The 20,253-nt window shown below is 34.7% G+C and overlaps 1 pseudogene; it reads left to right on the forward strand.

The window, feature by feature from the left end:
- The window catches only part of LOC143389069 (mucosa-associated lymphoid tissue lymphoma translocation protein 1-like), a 105,545-nt pseudogene that overhangs the window by 29,053 nt on the left and 56,239 nt on the right, over positions 1-20,253 (forward strand).

Raw genomic sequence — 20,253 nt, forward strand, 5'->3', positions numbered from 1 at the left:
TTGTGTAGAGAGCAGTTATAACAGTGCCAACCAAAGCATCAGTGTTACTGCTGGTATGTATTCTTAACACCACTCCCATTTTCAGATTGTTATTGCTAGTAAAGTATTAAGGATTATTACCCCAGTTTTGTCATTCAGTTATCAAAGGAACTCCACTACCTTGTTTCCAATTCCATTCATCCTTATATAGTTTTGGTAAAAATATCAAAGTCTTAAAGGGAAGATCAGTAGTGTAGAAGATTTTAGAGGCAGAATGGAGGGAAGGGAAATGGAAGGGTAATACAGAATGAATTCTTTAAAAATTGTGTGTGTGTGTGTGTGTGTGTGTTTGTGTGAGAATTTCACCTTTATGTATAAGTAAAATAATAAAATATAAATAGATGAATGAAAGGAATAGAGGAAGGACAACAGGGGAGGGATGGGAGGATGGAAAGGAAAAGTGGGGGATCGTGATCTGAAATTGAATTCCATGCATATATGAATTTGTTGGGATGAACCCAGATATAACGCACAACTCTAAAGCACTAATTTAAAAATCTGAAAATTTTAAAACAGTAAATTAGTTATTAGGAACTAGATGTACTTTTTTTTCCTTTTAAAGTCTTTCTTTGTTTTTGTTGTTTTGTTTTGCTTACAGTTGAACCCAGGGTTAAATTCTTTATATTTTAATTGACATATAATATTTGTACTTATTTATGGAGCACAATGTAATCTTATACATGTATACAGTGTGTAATGATCATATCACGCTATAATTAGCATCTTCATCTCAAATGTTATCAGTCCTGTGTGTAAGGAACCTTCAAATGCTTCTCGAATTATTTTGAAATGTGTATGTGTTGTAAACTGCAGTTGCAGGTTTTTTTTTTTTTTTAATTTGTTATATATGACAGCAGAATGCATTACAATTTATATTACACATATAGAGCACAGTTTTTTATATCTCTGGTTGTACACAAAGTAGAGTAACATCATTCGTCTTCAAACATGTACTTAGGGTAATGATGTCCATCTCATTCCACCTTTTCTACCCAAATACCCCCTCTCTCCCCCCTTGCCCTATCCAGAGTTCATCCAATTCTCCCACACCCCCACCCAACCACAATATGAATCAGCATTCTTAAATCAGAGAAAACATTGGGCATTTGGGTTTTTTTGGGATTGGCTAACTTTACTTAGCATTATGTTCTCCAATTCCATCCATTTACCTGCAAATGCCATGATTTAATTCTCTTTTAATGCTGAATAATATTCCATTGTGTATATGTACCACATTTTCTTTATCCATTCATCTACTGAAAGGCATCTAGGTTGGTTCTACAGTTTAGCTATTGTGAATTGTGCTGCTATAAATATTGATGTGGCTGTGGCCCTGTAGTATTCTGTTTTTAAGTCCTTTGGTTATAGTATGACAGAACTCCTTCACCCCCTCTGTGTTTTGCTGCCCATTGTCTATCTCCCCTCCCCTTTCCAGCCTTCAGTGAATTCTGTTCTACCATATTCTTCATTTTAATGACTTTTCTGATGTTTTCATTCATTATTTTCTCACATCTTTAGCTCTGATAATATTTGTATCATAAATAATAACATCTGTTTTGCTTTCTTTATCTTTATATAGATAATAAAGAGCAAACAACTGACCAGCCTTTGGGTGAGTAGAGTTAAAAGTGCATAATCAAATATAATTAACATAATTTAATTCTATTTTATGATGATCATGAAGGGATTTAAGATATTTTAACTTGGTTTTATAAACATTTGAATGTTGAGACCTTTTTTTTTTCCTGGTACTGGGATTGAACCCAAGGTGCTCTACCACTGAGCCACTTCCCAGCCTTTTTTGTTTTTATTTTTACTTTTATTTCGAGACAGGGTCTTGCTAACTTGCCAGAGCTGGCCTTGAATGTGTAATCCTCCTGCCTTAGTCTCCCAAGTTGTTGCTAAGATTACAGGTGTAATCCATTTAGGACCAAGCATTTATTTTTAATATTTTTAGAAAAAATTAGAAAAGAAAGAGGCTTTAAAAAGATGACAAATTCCATCTCAGGGGTCGGTTTTTGTGTGTGATTTCTGTGTTTATCACAAATGTAATCAAAGAGAAACATGTGCCTGTTAAATAGATCATAAAAAGGAAGTGCTTAACATGACTTCTTGGTGGAGTAGAAATTAGAAAAGCCATAGGGATTGCAGTAAATTTTGGCATTTGATTTCCCATCCTCTCCAGTGGGAACAGAAGAGAATGACGGGCAAGATATAATTGAACAGTTGCATTTAAAGAATGCTTAGAGAAGAAAATATAAGGGAGAAAACCAAGAAAATTGGAGAATATCCAGGAGATTCATACCATGTAAAAGTTAGCAGATTAACATTTAAAAGGGTAAAAACAGTCAATATGTTGATTTCAATGGAAGTCAGGTAAAGAAATATCTAAAATTCACCACTGGATTTGGTTACTGAAGAAGCCATGTTTACTTTTAGTGAAATGTCAACAGTGCCCACCTAACATGAGTCAGTTACTGAGCTTTTGCTGGCGGTTCAGATGTAGGTAAAATATGTAGATAAAGAATGATTCAGAAGTGAACATGTGGGCCGGAGTTGGGGCTCAGTGGTGAGTGCTTGCCTAGCATGTATGAGGCACTGAGTTTGATCCCTGGCACCACATAAAAATAAACAAATTAAATAAAGGTTTTGTGTCCATCTACAACTAAAAACTTTTAAAAGAAAAAAAAAAGTGAACATGTGAAAACAAAAACAAATTAGTTTGTTGAGGAAAATAGCAATGCAAGATTCATTGGATAGATGTATAATCAATGTTCTTGAAAAGGTGGGAGAAATACAAGGCTTTACATTTGAGAGGTGGGCTTTCCTAAAACTGCAGGTGAGAGGTTACAGGGTTCCATCAAAGAGAAGACAATTTATGGATTAAGTTCATAGAGATATTAGGGATTTGGGCCAACATGGAAAAAGGAGAAATTGGCTCTAAGTGGAATATTGAGACCTTATTTTGTGGTAGAGAGAGAGGGGTGATTTAGCAGGAAGGAGAGATTGGTAAAGATGTAGAAAGATTTGTCAGGAAGTTGACATTTTTCAATTGATGGTTTTCCTTTCTGGGTAATTCTGCTTAAAGAATTGAGAAAAAGAGTAGAGTAAGATTAAATATAGAACTTGGGCAATAGCAGAGATTTAGGGGCTAAAGAAAATTAAAGCTACCATCTCCAAGAATATGGAAGGAATCAAACTAAGACTTTCAAAAATTAGAATTTATGGGCTGGGGTTGTGACTCAGTGGTAGAGTGCTCACCTAGCATGCTTGAGGCACTGAGTTCAATCCTCAGCACTGCATAAATGTAAAATAAAGATATTATGTCCACTTAAAACTAAAAAATAAATATTTTTTAAAAAATTAGTATTTATAATGGTACAAATCAGTTTTGTGACTTCTCTGTAACAATTCAGCTTTTTAGAGAAGGAAGACTGATGGACTAGTTTTCCTGCTCCTTTCTGCAAGCCAGGCACTGAGGTAGAGTTTACAGGGCACATCCAGAAGGAGCAAGCATTTAGAGAAATTAAACAAGGGATAAAGACTACATAAGGAAAGACAGCCTTAAAAAGTTTAGTAGATGGGCTGGGGATATAGTTCAGTGAAAGAGTACTTGCCTAGCATGTTCAACCCCCAGTAGGATCCAACCACCAGTACTACCAAGAAAAAGCAGGAGAATATGAGAGTCAGGAGATGAAGAGTTTACTGAGTTGAAAGAAAAAATAAAGGGGCAAAAATGTTAATAAATAAGAGGCCACCATGGTTACAGAGAGAAAATACATTGTTTGGGGTTACAGAGGTGCAGCAGCTTAGGTGACAGCACGGTTCAGGATTTGCTCTTGAAACTGGCAACAGTGAAGGTAAAGCCTTTGGTGCTAAAGAAGACAAGGGACTAGGAATTACTGCATTTTTTAAAAAAGCTGCTCTGTTTCATTCATAGTGGTAAGTTGTTGTGCATTGCAGGTCTGTTATTTTTCCTCTAGAACCCTAAGCCTCAGTTATTAAGAAAGTCCTATTAGAATAGTATCCTGAACAAAGCAATGGCTATTCTATCCTTATATATGTATGTAAGTACACAGTATGATGAGGTCCAAATGTAACCGGCTGATGGTTTAGTAGAATATCAAATACACTAATATTAGTGTAATACCAGTAAACTAAGTGTTTTCACTTGGTGAAATGTATAATTATGCCTTGAGATGTAGACACTTTCCTGGTGTTATTTAGATGATAATTTAAAGATATAAGTGATTTGTGGGGGTTGGTACTATAGACTGAACCCAAGATACTTTATATATTTTTTTTTATTTAGAGATAAGTTCTTGCTAAGTTGCTTGGGACCTTGCTATATTGCTAAGGCAAGCCTTGAACTTTTGATCCTCTTGCCTCAGCCTCCTGTCACTGGGATTACAGGTGTGAGCCATTGTGCCAGCTAAAACTCTTTAAGTGTTTAATGAAACTTGTTTAGGATTACATAATTTCATAGCTGAGGATCAATACCCAGGAGTATTGACATACCCTGATTTACCCAGGAGTTCCACAGCTTCTTTTATGTTGGGTGTCCTTTCTCAAGCTGTACTAATTGAAAGAATAGCTAGATAAACTAAAGATTAGCTTAGCTTTTATCATGAAATTCACCAAACATTAAATGTCTCATCTATGCTACCCTTTGTGAAGTAAGAGAATAAGCCTTGGCTTATTCTGAACTCAGGGCATTACAATCCTAATGAGGGATGCAGATGTTAAATGAATAATGCAGTACATGATGCATGCTATAACACAAATAGATATGTAATACATGCCATACAAGAAATAGGTAAAGAATTTAGAAATAGTTCAGAAATTGTTCATGGAAGATGGTAATCAAATTTGTCCAAGAAGAACCCAGGAAGGCTTTACCTAAGAGGCAAAGCCCACGTGAGAATTTTCAGATAAATAGGAGGATCCCAAGTAGACAAATTGAGAAAGTATTTGAGGCAGAAGGAATGAAGCATGGTAAGCATGGAGATATGAGACCTGGGTAGGGAATAAGCAGGTCAGTACTGTGGGAAGGCAGAGTCCTAGGAAAGGAATTTACAGATTAGAGTGGTAGTGTAGTCTATTGCTGAATAACAGTATTCCAAAATTTACTATCTTAAAAACAGGAGTTTTATTTTCTCTCATGATTCTGCAGTTCATCTGGGTTCACCAGATGATTCTTGACTGTTTTTCTTTAGGAACACTCATTGGTGTGCAGTCACTTAATGATCAGGACTGCAGCATCCAAGATAGCTTTGCTCACGTATTTTAGTGAGGAATGATAGAAGATCCCCTCCTACTGTACCTTCTCCCTCACTGATCTACTGCTTTCTTTAAATGGTGGCTGGATCCCAAAAGTAGACACTGTCAGGAACTCTTAAGGCTTGGACTCAGAACTGGCAGTGTGTCACACCACATTATGTTGCTCAGCAAAAGTCACAGAGCTGCCCAAATTCAGGAGTGAGTCTGTACTACACAAGGGCAAGAATACATTATTCCTTGGAGGATCATCTGTTACTGGAGCTGGAAAGATAATGGGCATGATCTAGAATGAGAATGGCCTTGTTTGTTGGACTAAGGAACTTGGACCTTAGTTTGTAGAACATGGGGGGAGAGTCATTAAAAAGTTTAATGCATCAGAATAATAAGGACTATATATTTAGCCAGTCAGATTGTATGCTGTTACTCAATTTTTGATGCATATGCAAAGATTTTTTTATTTAACAAATATTTAATAGCACTTAATTTGTACCAGTCCCTTTTCTAGGTACTAAGGGATATTAACTCATTTTGAATAAGTAACATAATAATTAGACTTATTAGGTACAAAATTAATCATATAAAACTTTACCAATTTTTGAAAAACACTGCATTAAACTTCAGAAGAGGTCTAGATCATGTAGTTAAAATATCTTTCTGAAATGGTTTCATTTTTCTTTTGTGTAATGAATTAGCATTTTTTATTTTTTTAATCCTATTTTTTGGGGTAGCAATTCTGGGGATGGAATGCAGGGACTCATGCATGCTAACATGAGCTCTACCCCTGAGCTACACCCCCAACCCCATGTTTCTTTTTCCACTAAATGGATTGTGTTCAAAAAGTTGTGGATGGTTCTTTTTTTTTAATTAATGGCACAGATCTTTTTATTTATTTATTTATTTATTTATTTATTTATTTTAGAGAGAGTGAGAGAGAATTTTTTAATATTTATTTAGTTAGTTAGTTTTCAGTGGACACAACATCTTTGTTTGTATGTGGTGCTGAAGATCGAACCTGGGCCGCACGCATGCCAGGCGAGCGCGCTACCATTTGAGCCACATCCCTGGCCCCATTGTGGATGGTTCTTACAGTTAATGTTTTCATAAAAAATTTCTTGCATTTATTTCTTATATGAAAACCCAAGGGCTGGGGATGTGGCTCAAGCCGTAGTGCGCTCGCCTGGCATGTGTGCGGCCCGGGTTCGATTCTCAGCACCACATACAAAGATGTTGTGTCCACTGATAACTAAAAAATAAATAATAAATATTTTTTTTAAAAGAAAACCCAAACATAAATTGTATAGTTACTGATTTGAAGTTTTTTCTTTATTCTTCTTCCTTAACTCCTCAAATTCAAATTTTACCATTTTTTTTCTCTGTCCTTTCTCTAAAGTTTTACTTTTTCTTTCTCTTTCCACAACCAGTTTTCTGGAATAAGTCTTTGTCAACTCTCATTTCAACCATAGCATCTGCTTCTCTGTTCTAAATTCACCCCAGTTCTCCTGCCATCAAGGAACTGCTTCACAAGTAGATGGGGCAAGGTAGGATTTACTTGTATAAATTTTCTTAACATTAATTTGAAGAAAATGCTCTATGGGATTTTAGGAACTGCCTATTAAAAACTAGCATTGGAGAAAATTTTGGAAGAGTTATGGACCATTATTGTTGATACATACATTGTAAGGCATATAGTTCTCAAATTGTTGAACCTTGGCATTCTCTAAACTGTACTCTTCTTTCCAAAATATAGTCTGTGTCATTTAATGACACTAATATGTTCTGAGAAATGCTCTGTTAGGCCATGTAGGTCAATTACTGAATGTGGCCCCAGTACAGTTGAGATATAGTAAACATAAGATGTATGAGACTGCTGTCAGCATAACAAGGCAATTGTACAGTGAACTTCTTTTAATGTAAGTAGAAGGTGTACACTCTGCAATAACGCTGATTAATTTAAAATATATAAACTAATAGCATAGTCACTTATCATCCTTTTCAAATATGTCCTCTAGGTCATTGAATGTGCTATATTTTCATATTACAGGCTGCATAATATATTGTTTACACCTTTTGTCCCCACCCTAGACCCTCAAAGAAAGGTAGTGGTAAAGTCTCTTAAGCACTAAGCTGGTTGTTTAGAGCAAGTCACACACCTGATTAAGCTAGCTGGTACTTTTTTTTTTTTTTTTTTTTTTGAATTTCCCAAAGTATTGTTAATGAAAATAGTGCATACCAGAATCTATTAAATGTATTTAAAAAACTGATTAACTTCACTCTTTATAATAGAAATGCAAATTAGAAGTACACTGAATCAGCCTTTTGGCTAAGATTAAGTGTAATATCTGTTCTTTTTTTTTTTTTTTTTTATTTTATTTTATTTTTTTTTTAATTAATTTTTATTGTAGGTTGTTCAAAACATTACATAGTTTTTGATATATCATAATTCACACTTTGATTCAAGTGGGATATGAACTCCCATTTTTACCCCATATACAGATTGCAGAATCACATCAGTTGCACATTGATTTACATATTGCCATTCTGGAGACTAGCTGGTACTTTTAAGGCATTAGGTATAGGTATCTTACACACACACACACACACACACAGAAAAGCCTATTTTATCAGAACCCACTCTTTAGCAAAGTCTCACAATACACTGAGCTCACATATCCCTCATATAGCCTCATGACAGACAGGAAGTATTTTTAAAAGAAGTTAGGAGAAGACAGTAGTAGCTTTACAGAGCTACTGCAGAAACAAAAAATACAGTCCTGCTGGAGTTTCTTCTTTTCTCTGATCTTTTCCCTTACTTGCTCTGATAAGACTTCTTTATGTCTCTTTTTTAGGTATTTCTTTTGTTTTTACCTCTTCTGTTCTCAGCAAAACAGGACCTAATTTGATGGGGACTCAATTCTAAATATTATTTGTTTAATTTGCTCTGAAAGTCTAGTTGAATATAATTTTCTTGTAATTCCATAAAAGTATGGGGGTGGGGGGTGGTGAAAGTACCAGGATTGAATTCAGGGACACTCGATCACTGACATTCCCAGCCCTAATTTGTATTTTATTTAGAGTCAGGATCACACTGAGTTGCTTAGCACCTCATTTTTGCGGAGGCTGGCTTTGAATTCATGATCCTCCTACCTCGGCCTCTCAAGCCACTGGGATTATAGGCATGCACCACTGCTCCTGGCCATAAAAGTGTATTTTATTTTATTATTTTTTTATTATTATTAATTTTTATTGTTGGTTGTTCAAAACGTTACATAGTTCTTGATATATCATATTTCACACTTTGATTCAAGTGGGATATGAACTCCCACTTTTACCCCATATACAGATTGCAGAATCACATCAGTTACACATCCATTGATTTACATATTGCCATACTAGTGTCTGTTGTATTCTGCTGCCTTTCCTATCCTCTACCACCCCCTCCCCCCCTCCCCTCCCCTCTTCTCTCTCTACCCCCTCTACTGTAATTCATTTCTCCCCCTTATATTTTTCCCTTTCCCCTCACTTCCTCTTTTATGTAATTTTGTATACCCCTGAGGGACTCCTTCCATTTCCATGCAATTTTCCTTCTCTCTCCCTTTCCCTCCCACCTCTCATCCCTGTTTAATGTTAGTCTTCTTCTCATGCTCTTAGTCCCTACTCTGATCTTAGTTACTCTCCTTATATCAAAGAAGACATTTGGCATTTGTTTTTAAGGGATTGGCTAGCTTCACTTAGCATAATCTGCTCTAATGCCATCCATTTCCCTGCAAATTCTATCATTTTATCATTTTTTAATGCAGAGTAATACTCCATTGTGTATAAATGCCACATTTTCTTTATCCATTCATCTATTGAAGGGCATCTAGGTTGGTTCCACAGTCTTGCTATTGTGAATTGTGCTGCTATGAACATGGATGTAGCAGTGTCCCTGTAGTATGCTCTTTTTAGGTCTTTAGGGAATAGACCGAGAAAGGGAATAGCTGGGTCAAATGGTGGTTCCATTCCCAGCTTTCCAAGAAATCTCCATACTGCTTTCCAAAATGGCCACACCGATTTGCAGTCCCACCAGCAATGTACAAGTGAACCCTTTTCCCCACATCCTCGCCAGCACTTGTTGTTGTTTGACTTCCTAATGGCTGCCAATCTTACTGGAGTGAGATGGTATCTTAGGGTGGTTTTGATTTGCATTTCTCTGACTGCTAGAGATGGTGAGCATTTTTTCATGTACTTGTTGATTGATTGTATGTCCTCCTCTGTTCAGGTCCTTGGCCCATTTGTTGATTGGGTTATTTGTTATCTTATTGTCTAATTTTTTGAGTTCTTTGTATATTCTGGATATTAGGGCTCTGTCTGAAGTGTGAGGAGTAAAGATTTGTTCCCAGGATGTAGGCTCCCTATTTACCTCTCTTATTGTTTCTTTTGCTGAGAAAAATCTTTTTAGTTTGAGTAAGTCCCATTTGTTGATTCTAGTTATTAACTGTTGTGCTATGGGTGTCCAATAAAGTGTATTTTAATGTTAGTTACCATTGTATTTCTTTGCAGCTAACAAATGTCCTTTACCTGGTTCTCAAAAGTATTTGTAAGCTTAATTTCAGTTGTTTGCCTCTTAAGTCCCTTCATGTGTTGATTTCCTACATAAAGCAATAGTACTAAAATGAAATTAGATTATGATAAAATCTTATTTGAAATGAAATGATATAATCTTAAAGCAAAAGTACATTAAAATGATATCATTTCCATAGGTTTTAATTTGTGTATCCTCCTTTAAACCTACGATGCCCCCCCTTTTTTTTACAGCAAAGGACAAAGTTGCTCTTTTGATAGGAAATATGAATTACTGGGAGCATCCCAAACTTAAAGCTCCTTTGGTGGATGTGTATGAATTGACCAACTTACTAAGACAGCTAGATTTCAAAGTTGTTTCATTATTGGATCTTACTGAATATGAGATGCGTAATGCCGTGGATGAATTTTTACTGCTTCTAGAGAAAGGAGTATATGGTAAGATATTTATAATCTCTTTATAATTATCTACTATTCTCATTGTACAAGTTAAGAAATGAAAATTAGGGTAAAGGTAAGATAAATACATTATTGAAGAGTTTTATTTTTCTTATAAAAAAGATAAATTTGATCTTCATTCCATGTATAACTGATAACTTTTTAGCTCAATGTCTTTACTTTTATGTTTCTTATTTCATCAAAACAATATTGTTCTTATTAGACTTATTAGCAGTCTTTTGTGATTTTATTTTTATTGATTATGAGAGCTACCATAGAGTAAAGCTTGGTGATCAAATAGGAAAAGATACTTTCGTATATGTAAAATAATAAATATGAAAGGTTGTACCAGAATATACATTGTGGGAGTTTTTTCCTTCTTTTTCCTAATCATTGTGTGGTATTTTGTAGTTTTTTAGTGAGAACCATATTTTAATATGGAAATGTTGGTGAACAAGGTATATATTTTTTTCTTTTTTTCTTTTTTGATTCTGGGGATTGAACCCATAGCCTCACATATGCTAGGCAAGTGCTCTGCCATTGTGCTATACCCCTGGCCTAGTCAGTTTAGAAATTAAAAATCCAGATAGCCAGGCATGATGGTGCCCACCTCTAAACTCAGCAACTTGGGATGAGGCAGGAGGATCACAAGTTTAAGACTAGCCTGGGCAACATAGCAAGACCCTGGGTCAGATTTTAAAAATAAAAATAATAAGGGCTAGGGATGTAGCTCAGTGGTAAAGTGCCCTTGGTCAATCCCTAGTACTGAGAGAGAGAGCCTATACAGATACGAAGAAGAGAGCTTATACAGATATGATTCAAATGTTAATGGTTTTTCCCAGTCTTTTACTTAAATATATTAAGACACTGCATGTCTGATAAAGAATTTTTAAAGCAACAGAATATGTTTTCAGTGGTAGTTTGTCAATTTATTTCTTTTAATATGCGCAACCTCAAACATCAGTAGGCCAGCCGTTGAGCTCATCTGAACTGTATTTCTGAAAATTGTGCTTACTATGACATTGTGCAATAAAATTTGACTGCCAGGAAAATAACACTTCCAGGGCTATCCTTAGGCATACAATCAACTTAAAAAAAAATGTTTCAATTTTACTTTTATATGTTTCAAGTAATTTTACTTTAATAATTTATGGATCTTGATTTTTTATTTATAATTAGATTGATTAATCAGGCAAGTTGGCAGAATTGCTCATAATTCTCAAAGTAGAATTTTTAATAGAACAAAAAGCATTTCTTTCAAGATTTAGCACACTGAGTATAAGAGATGAGGAAAAGTCTTAAAATCTTATTTAGGCCGGCATGGTGGCATACACCTGTAATCCCAGTGGCTCAGGAGGCTGAGGTAGGAGGATTGCCAGTTCAAAACCAGTCTCAGCAACATAGTGAGGCCATAAGCATCTTAGTGACACGCTATCTCTAAACAAAATATTAAAAAGGGCTGGGGATGTGGCTCAGTGGTTAAGTACCAAAGGGAAAAAAAATCTTATTTAAATAACTTTCATTTTCTGAATAATGAGAATTACCACTGTGACACAGCTGAAGTTAACAAGGTAACTACTATTTGCAACTTCAGCTATTATGTTCATGTTGTAATAGTATAACTTTGCTAATGAGCATTATGGGATGATAACTGATGGGTGCAACCATCCATTTTTCTTATGAAAATAGGAAAGAATATACTGTACTAAGATGCCCTATTACTGACTTATACTTTCATCTTAGACTCAGGTGGATTGCTTAAGTGTATTCATCTCAGTTTTTAAGGTACCTAAATGGCTTAAACAGGAAAAGTCTTCAAAACTTCTTTAGAAGCAATGAGATGTAAGAAAAAATATTGGTAAATTTAGATTTCTGGATTGGTAAACTATTGAGAGTGAAGGAATTCTCTGAAAAAGTATGTACTTGAGTATCTATTCTTATTTTTATTGACAGTGTCACCTTGCTTTTTAAGCCTTTTTATTTGGCTAATCAAATCAAAACCTTTACTTGTCCCTGCTAAAGAGAGAACCAGAAATATAAAAAGCTGGGGAAAGATTTCAGTTGAAGTATTGTGACTATCCATAACATCAGACACATCTACATTAAATGTAAGTGTGTTAAAGGCCTGAGGGTTTAGGGCATTTCATAAATAAACCTTTCATTTTTGTTTGGACTGTGCCTTTGACTCTGATTGATATCCCCAGATGACTGGTAGTACCTGAGGGGTGGAGAGGAGGTGAAGGTAGAGTCACGGAGATTTCAGCTTGAACAACTTTAGGTTAGAAAAACATAGGGACTCAAGTATATGCCATTATTATTATTATGTTATTTATGGGCTTGTAAAATATAAGTTACAGTAGAACAGAAAATAAGTAATTCAAAACATATGAAACTTATGTTTACAAATGCCTTAAAAATAGAAAAAATTGAATGATACTAGGTGTCCTTGAAGATAAGTAAGATAAAAATTTTTAGTTATATAGATAGCTAAGGTTAAAAGTAGCTGTTTGGCCTATTATCCATCTACCAAATGCTTTAGTATGTTCATCACTGGCTGCAGCTTATCTGTGCTTTTGTGGGGAAGAAATAAAAGTGTCTGGTCAAAAGATGGCAGAAGCCTTGTTCACTGAGGAAGAGTTTGTCATTCAGTTCATGGCAGCTCAGTGGTTAAGTAGGAGGCCTCAGAGTAAGCTAGCCCAGGCTCTGGCTTTTCTGCTTACAAGCAGTGTAACTAAGGTGGTTTACCTTTTCTAAGCCAACAGTGATCTCAAAAAATGATTAGTAATAAATGGGATTGGTAAAGGAAAAGTAAGAGCAAATAATTACTTCCATGCCTGGCACCTTGAAGTGCTCAAAATATTGCAGCAATGATGACTTCCTGAAAATTTATTAAAGAAATTAATTCAACCTTTATTTTTAGGTTGAGGATTTAGACTAGGCAGCATTCTGCTTTGGGCCTCCATTAGGTTTCTAAGGAGGTGTTCGGAGAGGATTTTATAAAGTAGTAAAATGGTGAGAAACTGGTATACTAACATTTTATGCTTTATATTTTCTGAGAATAATGTTAAGTAAAAAGTCAGCAGTAAATAATAGAGACAGTATAATACAGCACAGTGATAAACTGGCCTACATTCAAATTCTGATTCTATCACTTAGTGGTTTGAATTCAGGTAAGCTTATAAACTTATTATTGTCTGTTTTCACATCTGTAAAGGGGTAATGATAATATAATATTATATACCTTGTCCTGAGGATTATATGAGGTCACATAACTGAAGTGCTGTCCTGGAGCCAGACCTGGCACAGCAAGTTCTCTTGAGTCTCCCAGAGGTGGGGTTGACCTCATCAGAGCACTGTGATAGGTGGAGTGCAGATCCTCTTGGGAGGGAGAGTTTTCTAGAGAAGTGAATATCTCCTCTGTGGTCAGAAATAAATAGCTTTGACAAATTTTATTCTTGAAAATCATTTTCCAGAGAAATAAATACCCTAAAGATCTATTGTGCAGAATTATATCTCTGACTATGTTAGGTTCTTTGACATTTTATAGACATCTATATTGTCTTCTGTCCTTGAGTAATGGGTTAGTTTATTATTACTGGAGATGGAATTTTTAAAATAAATCTCAACTACTTTACATAAAAACACTTAATATAATTTGGTTGCAGGCTTTAATAGAAAATGTTTATACTTTTCATGAATCTTCTTGGGAAGAAGACGTATTTTGGTTTAAGTACCTTGATTTCAGCAGTTACAAGGCTGAGCATATGACTGACATAGTAGAACCATACCTAGCTTTCCCCTAGATGAATGGAAACAAACCTTCCCTCTCTTCCCTCCCTAATTTGCTTCTTCTCCCAGACCAAATCTTACTAAAGCTATGCATGTTCAATAATATGATGTGGGTAGCACCCAGGCTTTCTGGTTGATGCTCTCTAATATCCATAGTTAGAATAGCACCACTTCTACTTAAATCAGACCCTTTATAAAAGGGCTTTATATCTGATTCTGTCTTGATCAGTTTGATATAATGCAGTTCAGTAAGTACTTACTGGATTCCTAGCATATCCACAGTCCAGATAAGAAATGTGCTACTGCTGAGAGCAATATAGAGAATAAAAAACAAGATCTATTCTCCCAAGAAAATTATAGTTCCTTAATATAATGGGAAAAAGCACTGTCTGTGGAGTCTATTCACCTATCAGTTGTATGATTTTAAGCAAATCATTTAATCTTTATAATTTTCTCATCTATGTAGGTAGGAATAATTTATAGATTGTGTTATATATATTAAAATTAGATTGTATGAAATTACATGTCACTATGATCATTTTCTATCAGAAAAAATGAAGTGTGTGTACAACTGTACAATGTTAGTCAAAGCCAGTGATTATTTAAATGTACTGCCACCACTTTTCAAAGCAGGGAAAGATTGCAGTATATTAGAAAGATATAAGCAAATGATAACTTGCCCAGGAGTCTGAACTTGAGATGCTCTTTGAGGATGGGTTAAAATATAGGGCAATCAAAGAATAAAAGTCATGAAGATTTAAAATAAGCAGTGAAGTCACTGATGGGGAAATAGAGTCATATTTTGAATACTTAGTATCAATTTTACTTTTAAAATGTATAATTTAGTGGGTCAGACTGTCCCCAAAGTTGTGCACTGGTGATCACCAACTCTCTACTTTCTTTAACCCAAAAAGAAACCCATTAGTTGTCAGTACTTTTCCTCCATACCCTACCTTTTTCTATCTTTATGGACTTGCCTATTCTGAACATTTCATATAAATGCAAATTTAATATATAGTCTTTTATGTCTGCCTTCTTTTACTTAGTGTAAATTTTTAAAGTTTCATCCATATTGTAGCCTGTATCAGACTCTATTATTTTAGGGCTGAATAATATTTCATTATATGAATATACCACATTATTCCTGTCTGTTCATCAGCAGGTAGGTATTTGGATTGTTTTCACTTTTTGGATATTATGAATAATGCTGCTGTAAGTATTTGGGTACACATTTTTAAGTGGACTTAAGTTTTCAGTTCTCTTGGGTATGTACCTAGGAGTGGAATGCTGGGTCATATGGTAATTTTTTGTTTACCTTTTTGAAGAATTGTTAAACTTTCTAAACTTCTTACATCATGTTATATTCCCTGCAGAAGTAATTGGATCTCAATTTCTCTACATCTTTACTTGCACTTTTTATTGTCATTTTACTATAGATAACCTAGTAAGTGTGAAGTGATATTGTGGTTTTGATTTGCATTTTTCTAGTGGCTCATGATGTTGAACATTGCTTGCCTGTTCATCTTTTATATATTTCCTAAGCTCCTTCCTTGTGCCAGGAATAAACAGATGAATTTAAGACTTCTGTGCACTGAAGGAAATCTTCACCTTTTGTGATAAATGAGCCAGGAAAACAGTCCTACACCCTTTTCTTTATACAACCTGAGATAAAACTGCAATTCATATTATAAATATATTCTTGTATGAATTAGAATACACTTCATACTGCATCTTGATGTCTTAAATGCAGAATTTAAGTAAAGACTGTTGCCTCAATAATTTAAAATGGAAGTTAACATTGACTGAATTTATATTGGGTGTTTCTTAGAGTTAACATCTATCTCTTTTCTCCCTGCCCCTCTCTCCAGGGTTATTATATTATGCAGGACATGGTTGTGAAAACTTTGGAAACAGCTTTATGGTCCCTGTAGATGCTCCAAATCCATATAGGTCTGAAAATTGCCTGTGTGTACAAAATATACTGAAATTCATGCAAGAAAAAGAAACTGGACTCAATGTATTCTTGTTGGATATGTGTAGGAAAAGGTAAAATTTTAATGTTTATTAAATTACTTTTGTTGTTAAATATCAACCTTGATAAACCTAAGGCAAACTTGTAAGAAGTCAAGAACAATTTGAATTTTTGAATTTCTGATTATAAATTGAAACTGAAAGAAGAAAACTAGAAAAAAATTCCTTGTTTCTCTATGTATATCAAATTATTTTTATTCTATTCCTGTTTGTCAGTGAATAAAAGTGAAGAACTAAAAGGCATGGTTATCACACTACAAAGAGTTAACTCTCCAGAATGCCTGAACATGTTTCTGACAGTCACTACAGTTATTCCTTCAGGAATTAAAACAAAACCATTCCCCTAGAGTTGGGACACGTCTCTAGTTAGCCCTGGATCTGCAAATATTGAAAGGATAGCTGAAGCAAATGTTTAAAGGTTTGGATCCCATTTTTCTGCCATTGCATTGCTAAGGAACAGAACCAATGATTATTGGATTTACTGCTTTTCACTTTCTCAGCATTTACCAATCAAACCCAATGCCCAAGTTTAAATGTACCTCCAGTTTTAAAGCTAACAGAAGATGTGACTGTTTGCTTTTGTGTGTGTGTAGGAGCCTGAGATTATTTTTGGTAAATAAATTGCTGACTAGATGAAGCAATTTGGAACCTGCAATTTTAAATAATTTATACTAAAATTATATTGTATTTTTCATTATATTATTTATATTCTTTAAAGAATTCTGTTCAACTTTTCATATCTGTCCTTCTCTCCTTTCTTCCTTTTAAGTAGAAATGATTATGATGATACCATTCCAATCTTGGATGCACTAAAAGTCACTGCCAATATTGTGTTTGGATATGCCACGTAAGAAAATTTTATGCTTATGTTGAGATTCCTTTATTTATTCTTTGATGTTTTCTTTTGATTGGAGATTAGAGGCCTAGATGTATAGATATCTAGACATAAATTTGCCTCCTTGATGTTCTTGGTGCAAAGTTTTAAATACTTGACATCAGTACCTAATGTCTTGGTGTCTTATTACTAAGCACCAATGCATTTAGTTCCTGTTTAAAGATAACTCTTTAATTAGGGATGTCATTGTAGGGGAGGAGGAGAGAGAATGAAGCTCATCACTGTATATGGATACTCCAGGTAGCAAGTATTTGCTTCTTTAAAAACTTCTTTCTTTAATTTCTTATTCAGTGGACATTGACAAAGTATAGTTTTATGTATTTATGGAGTACAAAGTGATGGATCAAACAAATTAACATATTCATCACCTCAAGATATTTACTGTCTAATAGCATTTTGTCCTTTGACCAGCAACTCCCACTCCCCCTCCTTGCCAGTCTCCGGGAATCACCATTCTGCCTTCTGCTTCTCTGTGTTTGATATGATTAGCCTCCACATGTAAATAAGAATGTGGCTTTTGGCTTTCTGTGCCTGGTTTATTTCACTTCTTTCTCTTGGTGTTTTTAAGGTGTCAAGGAGCAGAAGCTTTTGAAATCCAGCATTCTGGATTGGCAAATGGAATCTTCATGAAATTTTTAAAAGATAGATTATTAGAAGATAAAAAAATTACTGTGTTACTGGATTAAGTTGCAGAAGGTAAAATTTAAAGAAAGAAATCAACTCAGAAAAAGGAGTGGGAGATAAACCTACTCAGGGTTCCCTGTTTGGTGATTATTTTATTCTTACTAGTACCCTGTGGATTTGGAATTGACATTTGTTTTATAAAACAATTTTTAAATGTAATGTTCATCAGAGCTCCTGCTATTTAATTCCTTTTTTCTCTCCGTGCAGTCTTAGCTTCATGGCATTTGTGCAGTATCACTTAGCTGACAGGGCTGACATCAGACACAGTGATAAAGTAATCCTCAGAACTATACCTTGTTTTTGTGCCTTGATGCTGCCCACTGTACTTGCCTGGAAGAAAGTGAGGGAAAAGGCCAGTGAACAGTCTCTTCTGGGATTAGAGAGAGAATCTTACAGAAATTTTGACACTCTGATAGAAAAAGCCAAGTTCATTCTTTAATTGGTGAGCTTAGTATTTTTGAAGCCTGCTGTAAAGGCATGATCCTAGAGGTCTAATGTTGTGTCTTCTATATCCTCTTGTCCCCTGCCCTGCCTTCTAGTACAGTGCTTCCTGTCTGTGCTCATGTCAGGTCTGAATAAGTATATGTTACATCAGTAGATTACAGTGTTGTGGAAATGTCCTTTTATGGTCCAGACCAAAAATAAGGTAATGCTAGTGCAAACTAGCACTCCCTAAAAATGAGTTTCATGAATGTTCCTGAGATAACAGTTTGAGTGTAAGTTATTTCACTAGCAACTGTGAGTCACGTTTATTTTCATGTTTTTGTCAATGTAGATATTTTAGTTATACCCCATGACTTAACCACTGTCTTACTTAATGTAGCCTGCCAGGGCTTTGGGTTTTCTCCCCACCCTCCTGCTTTTTTCCAGAGAAGTTTTGCTTTTAATTCATTTACACATTGGGCTTCCCTATAAGTGTCAATTGAAGAAAAGGTTCTTCTGCTTAAAACCCAGAAAATTTCCCACTTGGTCATGAATAATGAACAATCCTTTCACTATTTGATTGATTTCAGCTTGGTTTTGTCTTTTTTGAGGATTTTGCATGTTCTTAAGAAGGACTGTCTGCACTTTCTTTCCTTGTGATGTCTTTGGCTTAGCATTAGGATAATTCTGGTCTCATAAAATAATTTAGAAAATGTTTTTTTCCTCTTCAGTTTTTGTGGAAATGTTTGAGAAGCATTGGTATTAATTCTTTATTTAAGTGTTTGATAAAATTAACCAGTGACATCATCTAGTTCTCAGTTTTTCTTTCATTTTTAAAAATTGGTTCTGTTTACTTATTTATGATAGAATATATTTTGCTATAATTGTACCCCCCCACACCAAATGGTCTATAGTGTTGTTCATGTCCCCTGTTTGCATATTGGCTTTCTACTTGGTTGTTTCATCCAACATTGAAAATGGGGTCCGGGGTTTTGAGTTGTGTCTCAGTGGTAGAGTGCTTGCCTAGCACATGAGGGGCACTGGGTTCTTTCCTCAATACCACATAAAAATAAAATAAGGTAGAGTGTCCAACTACAATTAAAACAAAATATTTTTTAAAAAATAAAGGAGTCTGGACATGGTGGCACATTCCTACATGTTGTAATTGTATGTTATAATTGTATGGAGTATATCTTATTCTAGTTAGGACCCCATTCTTATGAACGTACATGATGGTGGGATTCACTATGGTGTATTCACATAGAAATATGTGGTTATTAATTTAATCTCCCCACTAATTATAGATCTGATTATATTTTCTGTTTCTTCACAATTCAGTCTTGGTAGATTGTGTATTTCTAGGCTGTCCTTTTCATCTAGGTTACCCAATATTTTTGCACACAGGTGTTCATGGTACTCTCTTATAATCCTTTTATTTAGGAAAACTGATAATGATCCCCTGATTTAATTTCCAATTTGAGTTTTTGAGTCTTTTCTCTCCCTTTTTTTTAGTCAATATAGCTAACAGTCTGTCAATTTTGTTCAAAGAACCAGCTCTTGCTTTCACCGTAAATGTTCTTTTCTTATTCTCTATTCTATTTATCTCTTCTCTAATGTTTATTATTTCCTTCCTTGCTTTGAGATACTTCTTTTTAAAATGTATTTGCAGCTAAAATTTTTCCTCAACACTGTTTTCACTGTATCCCATAAGTTTTGGTATACAGTATTTTCACTATCATTTGTCTCAAGATTTTTTTTCTACTTTTCCTGTGATTTTATATATATATATATATATATATATATAGAGAGAGAGAGAGAGAGAGAGAGAGAGAGAGAGATAGATAGATATAGATGTAGATAGATATTTACATATACATTTTATTTTACATATTTATTTATTATATAATTATATATACATTATATATATATATATATATATATATATATATATATATATATATATATTCGTTCCAAATGGCCTATTGTTCATGTCCTCTGTTTCCATATTGGCTTTCTACTTGGTTGTTCCATCCAATATTGAAAATGGGGTCTGGGGTCTGGTGTTGTATCTCAGCAGTAGAGCACTTGCCTAGCACGTGAGGGGCACTGGGTTC

The sequence above is a fragment of the Callospermophilus lateralis genome, unplaced genomic scaffold (genome assembly GCF_048772815.1).
Source record: "Callospermophilus lateralis isolate mCalLat2 unplaced genomic scaffold, mCalLat2.hap1 Scaffold_43, whole genome shotgun sequence".
Lineage (NCBI taxonomy): Eukaryota > Metazoa > Chordata > Mammalia > Rodentia > Sciuridae > Callospermophilus > Callospermophilus lateralis.